Source organism: Leptodactylus fuscus, chromosome 6, assembly GCF_031893055.1.
Source record: "Leptodactylus fuscus isolate aLepFus1 chromosome 6, aLepFus1.hap2, whole genome shotgun sequence".
Classification (NCBI taxonomy): domain Eukaryota; kingdom Metazoa; phylum Chordata; class Amphibia; order Anura; family Leptodactylidae; genus Leptodactylus; species Leptodactylus fuscus.
The window spans coordinates 149265388-149286243 of record NC_134270.1 but is presented as its reverse complement, the minus strand read 5'-3'; the positions used below and the strand labels follow the sequence as shown (position 1 = coordinate 149286243).

Sequence of the window (20856 nt, the reverse complement as noted above, 5' to 3'; positions counted from 1 at the left end):
AGGAGATTAGGAGAGAAGAAATGGACGGGCGGGGGGAAAGGAGATTCATTCCGAGGGATCTGTGACATTTCCGCTAATGAAGGAACCTTTCTGGGTGCTCCCCGCGCCGAATGATTTGAGTGGATTGAAATTGACGGGTGCAGTTCTGCTACATGTGTCGGGTAATTAACCCTTCAGGCCGGAGAAGGAGGGTGGCATGTTTGTTAATGGAGCTGTCTTTGTGACGAGCGATGGCCACTTTGTAAGAATTGTTAACAAGTATGAGTAAAAGAAGAGGATGTCAGGATAGGAACTGCGTCTTATAAGCACTGGAGAACCTTAAGGGACCTGGCTAGGAATAGACGTTAAAGCTGCAGGCTTGTAATATATAAAATAACCATGAGGTATTAGGTAATATTTTGGTGAAACTCGCAAGGGTCCTCATGGCTTATGCCAAAATCAAAGATGGTTGATGGCAAAAGGACATCATTATATGTCATATGAAGCCAAGATGCAGACAGGGCCAACTAGTATGTGACCGTCATACTGGCGGATATGAATTGCATTGTCTATCTTATGTAATAGCTTAAGGCACCACCTATACGGGTAAAGCAAGGCCATAATATAAGCACATTTTTGTATCCATACCACAGACGCAATGCAGTAACCCATTGAAGGACTCAGCTCTACCAAAATTTTTATAAGGGGCTCGTCTAAATGCAAAGAGGGATGTTGTTGTAGTAGGTTCCCCCTGGACTTACTGAAAAATAAGTTTCCTGTTTGATGATGGTTAGAGTGCCCTTATATGTAAGTGTAGGATGGAAGTGGTTTTCTGAGATTTTTTTTTCAATTTTTTTTTTCAATTTTTAAAATTTTTAGAATTTAAAATTTTGCAGAAATGTGGGACCAACACAATCTCTGTTACAATCACTTCCTTATTGGTCCTGATCATTGTGCAAGCCACACCCTCCATGAGCTTGATGTCATCACTCATGAAAGCAACAACTGTCTAATCTCTATTGACTGCCAGAGCAGCCAGGAGCAGGTGGAGGCAGGTCCTGATCACCAGACAAGCAAAGCACCTGGTTCACAGCAGGGATATATATAAATATATATATATATATATATATATATATATATATATATATATATATATATATATATATGAGGAATGGTTAATATGGTCATGTAAATTATCATATTCTGAAGTCTCTCTAGACCTCAGAGTATAATAGGTGGAGGCTCAGTGGATGCAAAATATTATACTCCCACCATTCGTCACCTCTATTGGGCCTTTTGGCGGTATCTGGCACTCTCCAGAGTCAACGCTGGGTCCCCTGATCAGGCCACAGCTGTCACATGGGCACTTCAAGCGCCAGAAACTCAATACTCCAGCTAAACTCTCCTCCCTTCTTATGAGGGGGAGAAGACTACACTAACTTGTCTCCTCCTCACAAGAATAATCTAAGGTCAAAGGAACGCACCATCTACCATCTCACTGGTATAGTCTACTTAAAGTCACATCAGGTCCAATGTAGCAAACAGCCAAAAAATATATATATATATATATATATATATATATATATATATATATATATAATAGCAAAAATGCAGACACACAATTGTTAACTCTTTATCAGTGTTCTACTGGGATACTGCAACAACATATGATCATACAATTGTGCTGAACCGGACTTGAATCACTATAGCAAGTCCTGGCATTGTGACCTTAAGAACATTCCATAAAGTAGACCGAGAATCTCAGTTGTATTTTAGTTCTTGAAGATATTACAGCATTTGTTTCCTTTCCCTCCAGTTAGGCCAATTTTGACGATGAGATAAGCGGTCAGGTTGGAATTTGCACAAATGCACTTGCATTACACTTACATGAAATTGGCTTCAAGCTTGACAAACTCTTAAGATAACATTCGGATGCTGTAATTTCTTATATTAAGTGTTACGACAGATGGAGCAGATATCTGTTTGTTTTAGCAATATCCATTAGTGATCACTGTTATTATCATCCTGCAGCACCGTATGGCGGCATTGTACGACCATGGACATACTCTTCTCTAAAAGAAGCGATTCTGGTGAGAATATACAGTAGTATCAGACACAGCATAGCATGTCATGTTTTTTTTTTTGTTGGACTCTGTTCGGGGCGGCTTTAACTTTAGGGCACACGATTCATCTGCACGGGGCTCTATGGTGGTGGATCCTTGGACGAATCAGATGAACCACATGCATTTTAGGTGCTATCCCAGGTGGCAAGTAGCAATTCCAACTCTTTATGGGTGCCTAATACGATGGTGTATGAGTCCATGAAAGGAACCAATCAAAAGGTTTCATATTGGTTGGGATGGAAATCTATACAAAGCACAGCTGAGGTTGTCCATTAAGGTAATAATGCTCTTTTATCTGGGCTATCTTTTACATAGGGCTGCATACAAAAATAATTGATGCAGCCGCAAACAGTTAAAAAGAACTTTCACCAGGTCTGAAAAGTCCATTGACATCCATCATCTGATTGGCGCTGTCGCCCTGAGCATTTTGGTGTTTTGTTTATCCAAATCCATTCAGCCGTTCCAAAGACATAAGCCCTTTTAGTGTTGATCTAAATCAGGGTCTACTAGACAAGTGGGCGGTAACACACACATTGTTACTGCCCACTTGTCTAGTAGACCCTAATTTGGATCAACACTAAAAGGGCTTATGTCTTTGGAACGGCTGAATGGATTTGGATAAACAAAACGCCAAAATGCTCAGGGTAGCAGCGCCAATCCATTAAAGTGACAGGTCCTTTTGCTTTAACGCCTTATTCAATGCACACATTGCACTGAAAATAGGTCCCCATCCTAATCAGACAGAGGCCATACGAGTGCCCTTTTTGCCTCCAGGGTCAACAGAAGACTATAGCCATAGGAAAATGCAGCAGATTGGGCTTTCCATACATATAGAGGGTAACCACAAAAAATGTACTTTTTCTTATGACCAATGGTTGCCATATGCTACTCTGTGGATATATATTGGCATGTGTTGGCGGTATATATGAAAGACTATTCTTGGTATAGTGTATTTTAACTATCTATCTGCCAGCTAGGCTATATAACTGGCTCTGGGCCTCTGCTGCAGTGAAGATTGCACAGCACATACCTGTATCGGAGGCAGACCACGTGCCGGTAATAAGAAAATTTAATGAAGCTGTAATGCGTTCATTTCTCTCTCCCCGGGACCTTCCTTTCTCCCTTCTCTGTCTCTAAGAAGATAAACAGACAGATAGATTAAAGGCATGGGAGAGATGGAGGTGGACGTGTGAGACAAGAGCCTGGGAAACCGAGAGGAAAGGAAAAAGAGAAGAAGCCGAGAAAAGGGAGGAGGAAAGCGAGAAAGAGACAGAGATGGATAAACAAGCATTGAAAAATGACACCGGAGACTTGAAGAGAAAAGAATAAAGATGATAGATAATGGACGGAGAAGAGGAAGAAGGAGGAGGTGAAGCATGTGATATCCACTGAAATACCATTTTATGAAAAAAAAAGACCACCAATAAATTCAGCCTTCCCATAACCCGCAGATTTAGGAATTGAGGATAAAAGTATTGAGAATGCCAACACAAAGCAGATCTGCGGTGTGCGAAGCAGGCAACGCCACAAAGCAACATGTAACAATAGTAAAAAGATACCATCATCACAGGTCTGTGCGTTCCTTGTGGACACTCCATCACGTTTTCTTACACATGTACTAATGGAATTGTTGCACACAACAATAAGAAATATGAATATAACCTTGATAAGCGTGGCATGAAGAAGCAATTCAATAACGTAAAAGAGATACTGGCTGGAGGCTGAAGTGACATAAATTCAGAAAAAGGCTTAAAAGGGGTGAGGATAAAAAAAAAAAGAAAAATCTTGACACATAAGGAGAACCAGACAGGTAGATTTACCGAGGACAAAGAAAAAAGAGAAAAAATAGCAGAAAGTACAAAATTCACTGAAAAAGGACCAAAGATAATGTAGCGGGAGAAGAGACAATACTAAGTGACATCAATATCCTATGTGAGGTCTCCATTCTACTCTCTGTAACCAAAGTATAATATATATATATATATATATATATATAGAGAGAGAGAGAGAGAGAGAGAGAGAGAGAGAGAGAGAGAGAGACAGAGAGAGAGACAGAGAGTGTTTTAGGCTTAGTTCAACCAGAACATTGAATAGGCGAACAATAGTGAAAACCTAGCATGAATCAAAACCAAATATGAACATGATAAACATTAAAATGTCATGTAGATGGCTCCCATGTTGATGGTTCTCTGATTGGGTCATGCAAATGGTTCCCTGGCTGGGTCAAGTAGATAGGTCCCTGGTTGGGTCATGTAGATGGTTCCCTGGTTGGGTCATGTAGATGGTTCCCTGGTTGGGTCATGTAGATGGGTCCCTGGTTGGGTCATGTAAATGGTTCCCTGGCTGGGTCAAGTAGATAGGTCCCTGGTTGGGTCATGTAGATGGTTCCCTGGTTCGGTCATGCAAATGGTTCCCTGGCTGGGTCAAGTAGATAGGTCCCTGGTTGGGTCATGTAGATGGGTCCCTGGTTGGGTCATATAAATGGTTACCTGGTTGGGTCATTTAGATGGGTCCCTGGTTGGGTCATGTAGATGGTTCCCTGGTTGGGTCATGTAGATGGTTCCCTGGTTGGGTCATGTAGATGGTTTACTGGTTGGATCATGTAGATCAGGGGTGCCAGTAGATCGCGATCAACGTATTGGGAACCCTTGATCTACATGATCCAACCAGTAAACCATCTACATGACCCAACCAGGGACCCATCTAAATGACCCAACCAGGGAACCATCTACATGACCCAACCAGGGAACCATCTACATGACCCAACCAGGGAACAATCTACATGACCCAACCAGGGACCCATCTAAATGACCCAACCAGGTAACCATTTACATGACCCAACCAGAGACCCATCTACATGACCCAACCAGGATGTATGGTTGTATAAAGGATGTATGGTTTTATAAAGGATGTATGGGTCGATCGCGGGATGCAGGGATCCCCGGTGTCTGCTTGTTCACAGTGCAGGCTGAGAGTCGTCTCCGGACACTGGCAGGTGGGGCTGCCGCAGCCCCAGCCTGCCAGTGTCCAGAGATAACTCTCAGCCTGTGCTGTGAACAGACAGACAGTGGGGATCCCTGGGCGGCCACAGAACGCCGCTCTCTCCTGCTCTCACGAGCCGCCCGGCCCCACCCACATACACACCTGTCCCGCCACAAGCCCGCCCGGTCCCGCCCATAGACCCACCCCGGCCCGCCCACAGTCCCGCTCCGGCCCCACCCTAGTAGATCTTTTGCCTTGGTCGGCTAATAAAGTAGCTCACACGCTGAAAAAGTGTGAGCACCCCTGATATAGATGGATCCCTGGTTGTGTCATGTAGATGGTTCCCTGGCTGGGTCATGTAGATGGTTCCCTGATTTGGTGATGTAGATGATTCCCTGGTTGGGTCATGTAGATGGTTCCCTGGTTGGGTGACCCATTGGAATTTGTTACCCCCTGAACTAGTGGACATATAGATGGATACAGAAAAGGATTTAGGGCACGAAAACATAAAATAATATAGTGAGATCTTATCAAGATGGCTGTATTTTTTGGTCCATGTAGTATTCATGTGTACAATGAGCTGCACATGGAAAACGCACAGATCCATAGTAGTCCATGCTTCAATTTACATACACTACTTTACTTCATATTGCAGGGGAGAAAGACATGAAGACCATTGGAGACTTGGCAAAGAGATCTATCAAAAATTTGTTGCCGATGCAACTTGGATGGTTATTCATACATCCATGTGGATGTCACCTAAGGGTAAATTCACACCAGTAAAAAAATCAGTTTCAGCCATCTGACTATATTTCTGTGAGTGGTAACACTGTGGGATCTCCGCGTGCTATAGATCATGCAGTGATACCTTCCACTTGGCTAGTCTACCCTAATTTCCATAAACACTTATAACAGGGCTTATATCTTTGGAATGGCTGAACAGATTTCCAAAATGCTCAGCAACTATTAGACTGTTATAGATATGGTGACAAAACCTCTTTAAGCAAATTTTCATCCAAAACTTAAAATAATCCATGAAGAGCCACCGTATAGAGGAAAGGAAGCCATATTGGTAACTATAGTGACAAGTTATAGGTAAGCAAGTTCAAAAGTTCCATCACATATGGCTGCACTTCCTGTTTTTGAAAAAATGGTCGACCCATCTGCATAGAAAATTGCTAATATTTCTATCACAAAAAGCTGATCCAAATAAAGGAGACAAGAGATCCCTATGGCTGCCAGGAAATAAGAAAGTTAAATAAAGAGGAATAGTCAGGACATCCGGTAATTCTCTCCTCTCAGTGTTGACCCCTTTAGAGGAGGATCAGACAGCACCTTGTGTCACAGGAAGCTCCTTCATCAATTACTTGGGAATTGCTTATGTTGTGTATTTAGCATGAAGTCATTATAAATAATTAGTGAACTTGTCTCCTCTTATAATTATATTTACAGTAAATGCCGGACCAAAATTATACATATATTGCGAAGTCGTGTTTGACCTATATCAAATAATGTTAATGCTATGAGGACAGATCCAATTTTGGCCTTAAAGGGAGTTTGTCTGCTTCAATAATAGCGCCCTGGAAGGGTCCTTGAAATGTCACTAATGTTTCATATAATTTAGTCTCATTTACTAGAGCATGTGTTTCTGGATAAAAATGTAATGAGCTTTATCTAAAAATGTTGTTGTTTTTTGTCTGAAAAAAACTCTCTAAAGTTCTCATTACTAGGTGTTTTCCTTCTGAGAAATTCACTCCTTGTTACTAGGGAATTGCTGTCCTTAGTTATCACTGTGAAACAAGACAGGGCCACAGTGAGTGAAGGGAGACAAGGAAGAGGGTACTCTCTTCACACAGAGAGGGAGGGACTGGTTTTCCTCATAGCCTTCTTACATGCCCACATGTTTCTATGCATTCACACTGGACTGAGAGAATCTCACCGCTTACAAATGTCATGAGTCTGTTTTTCTGCATCAATCTCTGTATTTGTAGTCCAGTGTCCCAATATCTCCTATATTATGGTCACTTTTCACCGCTATTTGATTGCTATTTTGCAGTTACTCCTTGCAGGATTCTATGTAAAAGTAGTAGTGGTAGTAATAATGGATAGGGGAAGGGGAGAAGACTGCCCCATATTATACAAATGTAAAATGTGCTGCAGCCGTAATGGAGCTATTTGCAGCAGAAAACTGATAGGACACCATGTATGAAGGCTTATACAGTCAGAGAACTGTCTTCCCTCCAACAAGATCCTACAGATATTTCATGGCCACAAAGCAATGAAGCAAGGTGAAATTGATAATTTTTTATGGATATGCAAATCAGAATGCAAGTGCACTAGGGGCGGGTCAGATATGCAGATTTGCCTACTGATAACCTAATATGTGACAAGTGCCCTGGTTCTCCACAAGAATTGTTGCTCCTTGCACTTGCAGGCTTGCATGGCACTATCTTTGCTGCCAATAGACTTCCTTTAAGGACTAGAAAAATATTCGCTTTTTATCTCCACAAATTCACACGTCCATATCGGTATTATTTTTCTATTATTGTAGATGCATGACTTTGTGTGTGTGTGTGTGTGTGTGTGTGTGTGTGTGTGTGTGTGTGTGTGTGTGTGTGTGTGTGTGTATGGGTGTATGTATGGGTGTATGGGGGAAGAGGGATCTTGTAGAACTTTTAGCTATCATTTTTAAGGTGCATTTAAATTAGTATTTCATTTCTATGAAATTTTTGTAATGATGGAATACATTATAAAAGCAATTTGTCATCTATAAAAAAAATAGTTTTTTTTTTTACATCGTTGACTGGTAATAGCACATTAGCTTTATAGTGCGGGTTGTTATGGATACAAAGGTACCAAATATGTATGTCTTATTATTTTTTAGTGATATTCACTTAATCATAATTGTTTATTCTATTGTTACATCTGTGACTATATTTTAGTTAAGTTATGTTTATTTAATAGTATTTATCATTTCCTCACTAGGAAATTTTTACTTTTGATCATTTATTTTTCGGTGTAATATATTACTCTCTCCGTATCTAAATTGCACAGGCATCTGTTAGGGTACACCTAATGTATTCTCTATTATCACTGGCGGGGGGGCTCAGGGCGTCTTACATAAAACAGTTATCCCTTGACACTTTGCATATGGCATGATCATTGGCAGGCCATTACAGTTGCCCCGTGGCTCTCCCGGCCATCACGTTTTATAACTAAAGCTGGATTCACACCTGCGTTCGGGTCTCCGTTCTATGGTTTCCGTCTTCTGTATGCAAGAAGACGGAAACCACAGACCGGGTCCAGCCGTGAGCGGTGGTGTGCGTTTTATGCTCTCCGCCGCGAAACTGTTTTTTTTAAAGCAGACACAGAGTACTGCATGTACGACTCTGTGTCCGGATTTTAAAAAAACAGTTTCGCGGCGGAGAGCATAAAATACTCACCGCCGCTCACGGCCGGACATCTTTCAAACCCATTCAAATGAATGGGTGAGAGACTCCTGCAGGTTTCCGTCTCCTGCCTCTGTTTTGTGCAGGAAACGGAAACCTGCAGAACGGAGACCGGGCGCAGATGTGAACGAGCCCTAAGGCTGGATTCTACCTGCGTTGGAGTCTACGTAGGAGAATCTGCTTCAAATCAGAAGAGAGAGGGTTTTTATCTCCACCGGTTTCAGTAGAAAGATGGGAAAAAACCCGGTGGACTCCATTATAGTCTATGGGGCCCACAGGTTTCCTTGTGTAATGGCTTTTTAAATGGGCAGGGTCTCCATCTTTCAGTTCCCCATGCGGATCCAAAAGATGGAAACCCAAACACTAGTGTGAACCTAACCAAAATGATGAACACCCTTTACAGTCACCTAATGATTGTGAACTGAATTTTTTATTAAAGGGGTTACCTGGTTTCTGAGATTGGGATAGGACAACAATATTAGACTTGAGGAAGTCCGACACCTAGGACCCTCGCAGATCACCAGTCTCGAGGCAGCGATGAGTGTACGTATTACATTCCTGGAACATTGAAGTCTAAGAATAGGACATTAATCTTAGAAACTGGATAACCCCTTTAAGGTCTAAAATGGGGACATGGGAAGATAACATGGCCACAATACGGAAATTCTTTAAAATCTACATCTAATCTAAATGTGGGGGGAGGGGCTGACTCTCTTGACATAGCCCCGACAATGCTGTCATTTCTAGATCTGGGTGGGCCAGGTAAAGGGGTGCAGTGGCCCACCTACTCTATCATTATACAAAATAAATTGACCCTTGATATACTTGTAACATTGTAACATTTGTAAATTTCATCAGTCCTTCACTAGTTGGGCCATTGGTTTCCCACTTCAAAATCAGGGTCGCATTCTGCTGTGTGAACATACTCCAATGGACTGTATCTGGTATGCAGCTCATCTCCATTGAAGTGAACAGAGTTGAGCTTCAGTACCAAACCATGGATGAGAGTGGTGTTAATAACAGACCTATGTTTTACACAACCTTATGTCTCACAGACTGTGTGAGCGACATCTACGTGAGTCAACCCCGCTCCGAGATTATCTTACTGAACACAGCAATGTGATCCAAAAATGTCCGAGACAAAGAGACGATGAAACAAATGAAGATAAAAAAAGAATAAAGCTAGTGCCAGGGCAGAGCGGCCAGACTCCGCCGACTGCCGTAATAATAACTTCATAAATAATTAGCACTTTGAGGCAGACATTGCAGAATACCGTCTCCTTCTTGTCACATCTCCCATAGGGATATATAGCCATCCAAAGCTAAGGTCTTGATTCCATTAAAGGAGTACAAATGTCCTTCCTTACCTATTCAACAGATTCGGTTATTGGCATGAAATGACCACATTTAACACAATACATGTAATCCATTCATTATATTGATTATATATAGAGATGAGCGAATAGCGTTGGATCAAGTACATGTTCGATCAGATATCAGACTGTTTGAGATGTACGATTCGAGTCGAACACCAGGTGCAAACTCACTAAAAATTTGCATCCCCTTCCACCTTCCCTAGCGCTTTTTTTGCACAAATAACTGTGCAGGGGAGGTGGGACAGGAACTACGACAACGGAGGCATCGAAAAAAAATCGGAAAAAGTAATTGGCTGGCTAAATCAGGTGACCTCCAATTTATACGAACAGTGGATTTAATATCCGGTTCATATGAGACTGTAAATTATGTGACTGTGAGACAGGAATAGATGTACAGGCAGGGTTAGTTAGGGATTACCTTTATTTAGGGGGGAATGTTACTCACACAGCTCTTTGGGGCTCTATCTGGTCGGGATCCCTGTCAGCTTGTGATATGCGCGAGCTTACTTTTTCCCATAGAAATGCATTGACCAGTGTTGATTGGCCGAATGCCATACAGAGTACAGCATTCGGCCAATCAACGCTGGTTCTGCCGGAGGCTCATCTGTGAGGAGGCGGAGTCTAAGATCGGACCAGAATGGAGACTGCTGTGGACCGATCTTAGACTCCGCCTCCTCCGTCAGAACCACCTCCTCCAGCCACTGTAAGCCACTGGTATGGATATGTAGATGCTGCGCATGTGCGGGATTTAGAAGCAATGTTCAATGATGTCAGGACTGATGACAATGCTCTTCCAAGAGCACAAGAGGCCTGGATGGGCATATTTACTGATGACAGGGCTGTGCTCGAGGACTGAAGACAACGCCCCCAGGATCTGTGAAGTTAGTTTGCGTATTGGTTTTTACAGGCATCCCAACAGGTCATCAACATTTAAAGGAATGGTTGGAATTGTCTTCATAGCATACATATTACCAGTGGTTATAAAGATGATATACTCCCTTTATGATGAATACCACCATATCAGGTTGGTAGGGGGTCCAACTTCTGGCAACCCCGAACTCTCTCTCTATCTTCTCGGTGACATCTAGTGCTCTTCTGCGACATCATGTGCCCAGGGCCACTGCTGAGGCCTTTGATTGGGCCTCAGCATTGACATGGGCCCGCAAAGCGTCATGACATCATGACGTTTGGTGACCACCCAAGGTGAGTATAAATGTGTTTTTATTATCTTTGTGACTGCCCTACACCTATTATACTCTGAAGTTCTGAAGTTTATGTTACCCATCTCTAGTTAATTTTCTCCTTTCTGCCAATAAAAGTCTGGGCATAATAAATCTTCTTCTCCTGCCTCACTCCAGTGCACCATAGAGCAGGAATAATACATTTAGAAATGCACAGACTACCAGCCATCAAAAGAATCCAGGAATGAGATCAAAGAAGTTTTATCATCTTTGTTGTGGTGAGAGTGGCCTGTGGGTCCCCCTGGTATACGGGCCGGTCATGGCAACAACCAGTATAGTTACATCAGTGCCCATACAAGTGACCTATGTCAGTACGTACAAAGAGAACCTACAGGTTTCAAATGGCAGAATACCACCCCAATAACAAAGATTATGCGCAAATCTTAACGGATTGTCAAGACCAAAGACCAGTCCCAAATAAAATCTATGTGCTTATTAGTAATGGTGGGTAAGAAAAGAATAACAGCACATGTTCAGGTCCACAGCTTATTTCTTGTAGCTGATGATCATATTTTGGGTAGGCTTTGATAACAGTATGGATTTTGGCACATATTCCAAAATCCATGTGATATCCATCTCAAATTCATGTCCCATTGTTCTCAGGTTCATATGGAAATTGATTTTTTTCTCCTGCAGAACTAAAATCTGCGTCGTGAAAAAATAGAATTGAAATATCAATGACAATGTGGAAAAGTACGATAGGTAGTCACTAGAGTTGATTCAAATAGTATTCGAGACATAGTTTCGAATACCTCACTCCCATAGGAATGAATGGGAGTGGCCAAAAGCAAGGGGTTAAGCACCGGCTGCCGGCATATTCCTATGGAGCGAGGTATTTGAAACTATAGTTTCGGATGCTATTCGCTCATCTCTAGTAGTCACCCATAAATTGATACCAACGAATGGTCAAAGTCTGATGTGAATCCATTGAATGTAAGGCAAAAATCCAAGGGTAAGCCTTAGACTTGTGTTGTGGATTAATTTGTTTTTTTGCTCTTAATGGGTTGTATGGACAAAGATATTCCATTTCCTTAGGTCATGCAGATTGCGTTGAATGTATCCAGCATTATAAGTGAATGGAATGACTGCAATACCAGACGCAAACCGTGGATAGGGGAGGTGCTGTTTCTGGGGAGAGAAAAATTAGACCAGGGGTAGGGAACCTTCGGCTCTCCAAATGTTGCCAAACTACAACTCCCAGCATGCATACTTGCTCTACTGTTCTTGGAACTCCCATGGAAGTGAATGGAGCATGTTGGTAGTTGTAGTTTCACAGCAGATGGAGAGCCGAAGGTTCCCTACCCCTGAATTAGACCCTATTTTTATTTTCAGAAAACCCCTTCAGGAAAGAATTTGGCACCATAGAGACAACTTTTTGGTTTTGTAGCCATACAGAGTAGGGTCTCCATTAGAGATGAGCAAGTAGTACTCGATCGAGTAGGTATTCGATCGAATACTATGGTATTCGAAATACTGGTACTTGATCGAGTACCACTCGCTATTCGAATGTAAAAGTTCAATGCAGAACCAGCATTGATTGGCCGAATGCTATACAGTCAGCCAGTCAATGCTGGTTCTTCTCCTACCTTTAGAAGTCTTCTCCTTGCAGCGTCCCCGCGGCGCCTTCCGGCTCTTCATTCACTCTGCCAGGCATTGGGCCTGGGCAGAGCCGACTGCGCATGTCCGCTTGTAGTGCGGGCATGCGCAGTCGGCTCTGCCTAGGCCCGATGCCTGGCAGAGTGAATTCAGAGCCGGAAGATGCCGCGGGGACGCTGCAAGGAGAAGACTTCTCGGAGGATCCAGCCCGACCCTCACTCGTGGACTTGGTAAGTATAATTTGATCGAATATTGCCTACCCCTGAAACGAGCATTTTCCCCCCATAGACTATAATAGGGTTCGATATTCGATTCGAGTAGTCGAATATTGAGGGGTTACTCGAAACGAATATCGAACCTCGAACATTTTACTGTTCGCTTATCTCTAGTCTCCATTCTTCTCTGCACGGACAATATAAGTTAGCCATTGTATCCCACTCTTCTGCCCTTGGGATGTGAATAAGAACTTGACCCATCACAACTTTTTTAAAACAATCGAAAATTTCTGAGTACCAGAAAATCAAATACTTTCCTTCAAATAGAAAGACAGCAAACCGGGGGGAGTGTATTTCAGCAGGCGGCCATGGTATAAAACGCCAAGTTTCGATCTGTTTGGAAACATACTGAGAGCATAAAATGGCAGGGGGTAAGGAGTTTAATGTAAGAGGAAATAGGACTGACCTGTGTTTATATGATACATATTTCCGAGCTTCCATGTAAGGAGCCCAGAGACATGGGCTGTCAGTTACAATGTACAGGAGACATCAAGCATTGGGTAGCAATATTCCTATTTTTGATATAATCCGGTAGAATATAATAATTGGGCCAATAAAAAACATGGCTCATCTAATAGAAAAGTTGTATTTCAGGCAGAGAGGTGGCCTTTGGGACCTGGAATATATAGGATTTCATTTATGAAAAAAAATATGCGGCTCCCCAGATATCAGCCCTTATAACCTCTTCGGATAAAAAAAGAGTAAGAATCCTTGACGCACGTGCGGTAGAGTAGGTCACCTACCGGGAAGACAGAACTCATCGCTCCTTCGTAGAACATTTAGTATTTTCCGCGAATCGCTACCTAGTTAACCAAGGTGGAATGTGACGTAATCTTGTGTCCATGTGTATCTGGAGTGCGTGATATGCCATTATGTGTAAAATGTGTTCAGCTCTTCTCTATTATCAGTCCCAAGGCTACGGTTCTGAAGATCTGCCGGCAATGTAAACAGGACATGGCTGGGACCAATTTTTATTATATTCCTAAATATAGGCCATGTCATAAATTAGGGGTATCCTCCGGGAGGTAGAGCCCCTAAATAAAATCCACACCAACTCATAGATAGCATAGATCTCAGGGTCCATGGCCGTGTCCACGTGAACATCCTCATCATGGACTCTTTTAGGAAAAAAGATACTTGCGACAACTTTTACAACACTTTTCTGGCAAAGGGACTTAGGAAATGTGTTTCATTGAGTTAATAGCATTGCCCTCTGTTGAGGATCCTCATCTCTTGGCCAGTGTGGAAATCTGAAAAAAAAAAAACATCTTTACCTAGGGGACCTGTCCAGAATTACACAGAAAACCAGAGTCATTTGATTGTACATTGTGTATATTGTGCACTGCTATGTTTCCCCTGTGGAGGCGCTGCAGAGTAATTGAACACTGAGAAGTTCCCCTCCAAAAACAAGTCATCGTTAGAGGTCCCAGCAACAGGACACTGTGATCAGCTTATTCTCTAGAAAAGCCTTCTAAAAGTAGGGATTGTCCAAAGCAGAGAAGCCCTTAAAGAAAACCTGTCAAGTGGATTTTCCCTTTCAGATTTCCACGATCCAGTGATGTCCTTCACTAATCTCTCAGTTGCACAAAGTTGCTTTTAACAACTTATATATGAGCTCTAAGCAGGTGCGTAACTACCAGGGGGCAGCATGGGCCACTATGGGGCATAATACTGTGTGCAAGGGCCACTATGTGGTATAACACTATGTGCAGGGGCCACTATGGGACATAATACTGTGTGCAAGGGCCACTATGGGGCATAATACTGTGTGCAAGGGCCACTATGGGGCATAATACTGTGTGCAGGGGCCACTATAGGGCATAATACTGTGTGCAGGGGCCACTATGGGGCATAATACTGTGTGCAGGGGCCACTATGGGGACATAATACTGTGCGCAGGGGCCACTATGGGACATAATACTGTGTGCAAGGGCCACTATGTGGTATAACACTATGTGCAGGGGCCACTATGGGACATAATACTGTGTGCAAGGGCCACTATGGGGCATAATACTGTGTGCAAGGGCCACTATGGGGCATAATACTGTGTGCAGGGGCCACTATGGGGCATAATACTGTGTGCAGGGACCACTGTGGGGCATAATACTGTGTGCAAGGGCCACTGTGGGACATACTACTGTGTGCAGGGGCCACTGTGTGGCATAATACTGTGTGCAAGGGCTACTATGGGGCATAATACTGTGTGCAAGGGCTACTATGGGGCATAATACCGTGCGCAAGGACCACTATGGGGCATAACACTGTGTGCAGGGGTCACTATGGGGCATAATACTGTGTGCAAGGGCCACTATGGGGCATAATACTGTGTGCAGGGGCCACTATGGGGCATAATAGTGTGTGCAGGGGTCAGTATGGGGCATAATACTGTGTGCAGGGGCCACTATGGGGCATAATACTGTGTGCAGGGGCCACTGTGGGACATACTACTGTGTGCAGGGGCCACTGTGGGACATACTACTGTGTGCAGGGGCCACTGTGTGGCATAATACTGTGTGCAGGGGCCACTGTGTGGCATAATACTGTGTGCAAGGGCTACTATGGGGCATAATACTGTGTGCAAGGGCTACTATGGGGCATAATACTGTGCGCAAGGATCACTATGGGGCATAATACTGTGTGCAGGGGCCACTGTGGGACATACTACTGTGTGCAGGGGCCACTGTGTGGCATAATACTGTGTGCAAGGGCTACTATGGGGCATAATACTGTGTGCAAGGGCTACTATGGGGCATAATACTGTGCGCAAGGACCACTATGGGGCATAACACTGTGTGCAGGGGTCACTATGGGGCATAATACTGTGTGCAAGGGCCACTATGAGGCATAATAGTGTGTGCAGGGGCCACTATGGGGCATAATACTGTGTGCAGGGGCCACTGTGGGGCATAATAGTGTGTGCAGGGGTCAGTATGGGGCATAATACTGTGTGCAGGGGCCACTATGGGGCATAATACTGTGTGCAAGGGCCACTATGGGGCATAATACTGTGTGCAGGGGCCACTGTGGGACATACTACTGTGTGCAGGGGCCACTGTGGGGCATAATACTGTGTGCAAGGGCCACTATGGGGCATAATACTGTGTGCAGGGGCCACTGTGGGACATACTACTGTGTGCAGGGGCCACTATGGGGCATAATACTGTGTGCAGGGGCCACTGTGGGACATACTACTGTGTGCAGGGGCCACTGTGGGGCATAATACTGTGTGCAAGGGCCACTGTGGGGCATAATACTGTGCGCAGGGGCCACTATGGGGCATAATACTGTGTGCAAGGGTCACTATGGGGGATAATACTGTGTGCAGGGGTCACTATGGGGGATAATACTGTGTGCAGGGGTCACTATGGAGCATAATAGTATGTGCAGGGGCCACTATGGGGCATAATAGTATGTGCAGGGGCCACTATGGGGCATAATACTGTGTGTAGGGGCCACTATGGGGCATAATACTGTGTGCAAGGACCACTATGGGACATAATACTGTGTGTAGGGGCCACTATGGGGCATAATACTGTGTGCAAGGGCTACTATGGGGCATAATACTGTGTGCAAGGGCCACTATGGGGCATAATAATGTGTGCAAGGGCTACTATGGGGCATAATACTGTGTGCAAGGGCCACTATGGGGCATAATACTGTGTGCAAGGGCCACTATGGGGCATAATACTGTGTGCAGGGGCCACTGTGGGGCATAACACTGTGTGCAGGAGCCACAATGGGGCATAATACTGTGCGCAGGGGCCACTATGGGGCATAATACTGTGTGCAAGGGCCACTATGGGGCATAATACTGTGTGCAGAGGCCACTATGGGGCATAATAGTATGTGCAGGGGCCACTATGGGGCATAATACTGTGTGCAAGGGCCACTATGAGGCATAATAGTGTGTGCAGGGGCCACTATGGGGCATAATACTGTGTGCAGGGGCCACTATGGGGCATAATAGTGTGTGCAGGGGTCAGTATGGGGCATAATACTGTGTGCAGGGGCCACTATGGGGCATAATACTGTGTGCAAGGGCCACTATGGGGCATAATACTGTGTGCAGGGGCCACTGTGGGACATACTACTGTGTGCAGGGGCCACTATGGGGCATAATACTGTGTGCAAGGGCCACTATGGGGCATAATACTGTGTGCAAGGACCACTATGGGGCATAATACTGTGTGCAGGGGCCACTGTGGGACATACTACTGTGTGCAGGGGCCACTGTGGGGCATAATACTGTGTGCAAGGGCCACTGTGGGGCATAATACTGTGTGCAGGGGTCACTATGGGGCATAATACTGTGCGCAGGGGCCACTATGGGGCATAATACTGTGTGCAAGGGTCACTATGGGGGATAATACTGTGTGCAGGGGTCACTATGGGGGATAATACTGTGTGCAGGGGTCACTATGGAGCATAATAGTATGTGCAGGGGCCACTATGGGGCATAATAGTATGTGCAGGGGCCACTATGGGGCATAATACTGTGTGTAGGGGCCACTATGGGGCATAATACTGTGTGCAAGGGCCACTATGGGGCATAATACTGTGTGCAGAGGCCACTATGGGGCATAATAGTATGTGCAGGGGCCACTATGGGGCATAATACTGTGTGCAGGGGTCACTATGGGGGATAATACTGTGTGCAGGGGTCACTATGGAGCATAATAGTATGTGCAGGGGCCACTATGGGGCATAATAGTATGTGCAGGGGCCACTATGGGGCATAATACTGTGTGTAGGGGCCACTATGGGGCATAATACTGTGTGCAAGGACCACTATGGGGCATAATACTGTGTGCAGGGGCCACTGTGGGGCATAACACTGTGTGCAGGAGCCACTATGGGGCATAATACTGTGTCCATGGGGCCAATATGGGGGATAATACTGTGTGTAGGGGCCACTATGGGACATAATACTGTGTGCAAAGGCTGCTATGGGACATTATACTGTGTGCAGGGGCCACTATGGGGCATAATACTGTGTGCAGGGGCCACTATGGGGCATAATACTGTGTCCATGGGGCCAATATGGGACATAATACTGTGTGTAGGGGCCACTATGGGGCATAATAGAGCACGCAGAAATGCGGGGGGGGGGGGGGGTCAGGGTCTTCAGCGTCGGTCGAGGGGGGGGGGGGCATTTCAAAAGTTCGCCACGGGACCCCACCATTTCTAGTTACGCCACTGGCCCTAAGTAGTCCGGGAGGTCGGTATCTGTTTCTTCTGGTCATGCCTTGCATCCTGGCAGATGTGATAGACACTTCCCATGCTGTGTGGCGCTACCCTGTGAACTACCATCCCTATCCACCACCCGATGTCACACACACATCATTGTGCCTTCTTCTATCTACATTGTCCTGAGCAGAAGCCTCCTAAAGCTTGGGACAATGTAGAGAAAAGCAGGCACAAGCAAGATGTGGCTAGGGTGGCTAGCAGGTGATGTCATACAACAGCAGGAGACCTGTCAATCACACCTGCCCAGACACAATTTGGTGACAGTATGACCAGAAGAAGAAGGTAATGCCCCTATGACTACTTACAGCTCATCAGCATCCAAGGATCATATGTTTTTTTAATTAAAATCATGAAACATCACTTTTGTGCAACATGAGATTGGTGAAGGTCTCCATTGGAAAGGTGTAATCCAGCTGTTAGATATACTGGGTCTTCTTTAGGCTTGGAAGAGGATTTTCCACCATCTCCACCAACCACAACTCTTTTCTTCCTCCCTTGACTCCAGCAAAGTTGGAATTTTTTTTTATTAGCCCCCGCCATTCCTGAGCAATCATTTCTCTGCACTCAATATACTAATTTCGCTTTCTACGATCAAGTGGGCGGTCCTTGTTTATCTGCACTTGCCAAGGACCACCCACTGTATAGTAAAGAACCTAAATATCATAGTGAGTGCTGAAAGAGCACCAATTGCTCAGGAACAATAGGGGGCCGACAAAGAATTCCATCTGCGCCCAAATCTCCAATTACAAAATATAAGGGTCCGTTCACACGGTGAGGAATTTGGTGTGGAGCCTCCCATTGACTTCGGTGGGTTCAGAAAAAGGAACCCATTGAATTCAATGGGAAGGTTTTTATACAACGCTGAAATTCCACGCCATTTATCTACGTGTGAATGGACCCTGAGGCGTTGGAGTCCGTGGAGGTGGTAAAAGGTCCCCTTTAAATTGTAGTGCCCTGTTTTGAAAACATAACATCTGCTGATATCTTGCAGAATTTCCCCAAGTTTGGCAATATTTCCTCCTTCTTTCGGACTGTTCGAACTATTCCCAACGTATGACTATTACTTAAGGATTTCGATCTACCGCAGCCCCTGCGCGTCTCCCAGACATCACCATTGATACATGACTCCCAATGTAGTGAGCATTTAGTAATCCTTCTTGTGTGTGTGAATGTGCGCATTCATTTGTATTCTTGCATGAAGCACACAGGCGCACACATGCCCACAGACACACCAATGGAGCGCAGTCTAGCAGGCATACAAATAGTGTTATTTGGTCTTGATTAATCATGCACAGACAGCGCGCACAAGCACATCCACCTCTCTCCCCCTCCTTTCTCATCTGAAGCTCAACATTATACAGCTCCAGCTATTTAATAAGGCATCAACTGGACTTGACCATACCGAGAACAAGGAGCAGGGGTGCGGGAGACGAACAGGGAAAGGATCACATCCATAGTTACTCCTCATCTACTAATACAGCCATAAAAATAATAGTCTAGAATCTCCGCGGCGGGTGGACATTAGCGATAGCCTAGACGACCTCGAGGACTAATGCTTTAAAGTACCCTGACTACCCTGCCACCCCCACTTCAGCGCAGTGGTCTGATCCAGTGGGTAGTATGCAGCCTCTAGTCCCTTGATGCTGTTACTTTGTATCCAGCCTGGTACAGCAGCTGATACATTGTATCTGAGCATCTGCCCTTTTCCACACTTCCTCCTACCTCTCCTCCTACCTTCCTTCTATTGACTCTCTTCTTCTTCTTGTGACCTTTTTACCTCTGACATTTTCTTGCTCCGGTGAGTACTTTTTTGCCTTTTTTTACATTCTTTATTTTTCTTTTCTTCTTTTTTTGTTTTTTTTTCTTTGTTTTTTTTTTTGGTATCTGAAAAAAAGGGGACAAAAATCGTCGACTTCATTCGATCTCGCTGTGTGCTGTGTTCTAGTGAATGTCACAACTTTTAGGCTCTGACATTTTTGTTTATTTCTTCTAGGGGGGGGAAAAAAAAAATGGATATTTTTCCTTAAAAAAAAAAAAACCCAGATAATTTTGGGTTTGTTTCTTATTTCCTTGTATTTTTATATGATAGATGATTAAAATCTTCTCTGATTTTTTTTTTCTTGTTTTCTTTTCTTTGCTTTGTTTTATTCTTTATTTTTTTGGGTTTTTTTAATGAATTTTTTTGCAATGAAGTAGGACTGTTTTTGTGTTTTTTTTCTGAAGTATATGTATTGGTGTGGATAAATGTAAATAAGCAATGTGGCAGTCTTTTTTTGTTTTTTTTTTCTTTGCGACGCCAAGTGATTTTAAGCGATTTTATATCTGATATGAAGAGAACGTTGACGTTATTTAATGGACACCTCTGATGACATACAGGCCTGCATTGCATTGCTCGACACTCTGTTTATGGCCTTTCTGTATGGCGAAGGGTTAAGTCCAACACATGACGGAACGAGATTTAAAAATGATTGTATTGTTAAGTTGTTACCCATTGGACAGAATTGCAATAAATGATACCTTAAACAGATAGCGCTTTTGTATGGATTTTTGCAAGAATTTGAGATTTCACAGGGTACGGTGAATTTTGT

At 44.1% G+C, this 20856-nt stretch overlaps 1 protein-coding gene across 1 annotated transcript in view; it reads left to right on the top strand.

The window, feature by feature from the left end:
- Positions 1–19858: 19858 nt before the first annotated feature.
- The window catches only part of RALY (RALY heterogeneous nuclear ribonucleoprotein), a 164264-nt gene continuing 163266 nt past the window's right edge, over positions 19859–20856 (top strand). Inside the window, exon 1 of the mRNA XM_075277575.1 lies at positions 19859–20066. The gene's annotated coding sequence lies outside the window, so the exon portion shown is untranslated. The remainder of the gene's footprint in view (positions 20067–20856) is intronic.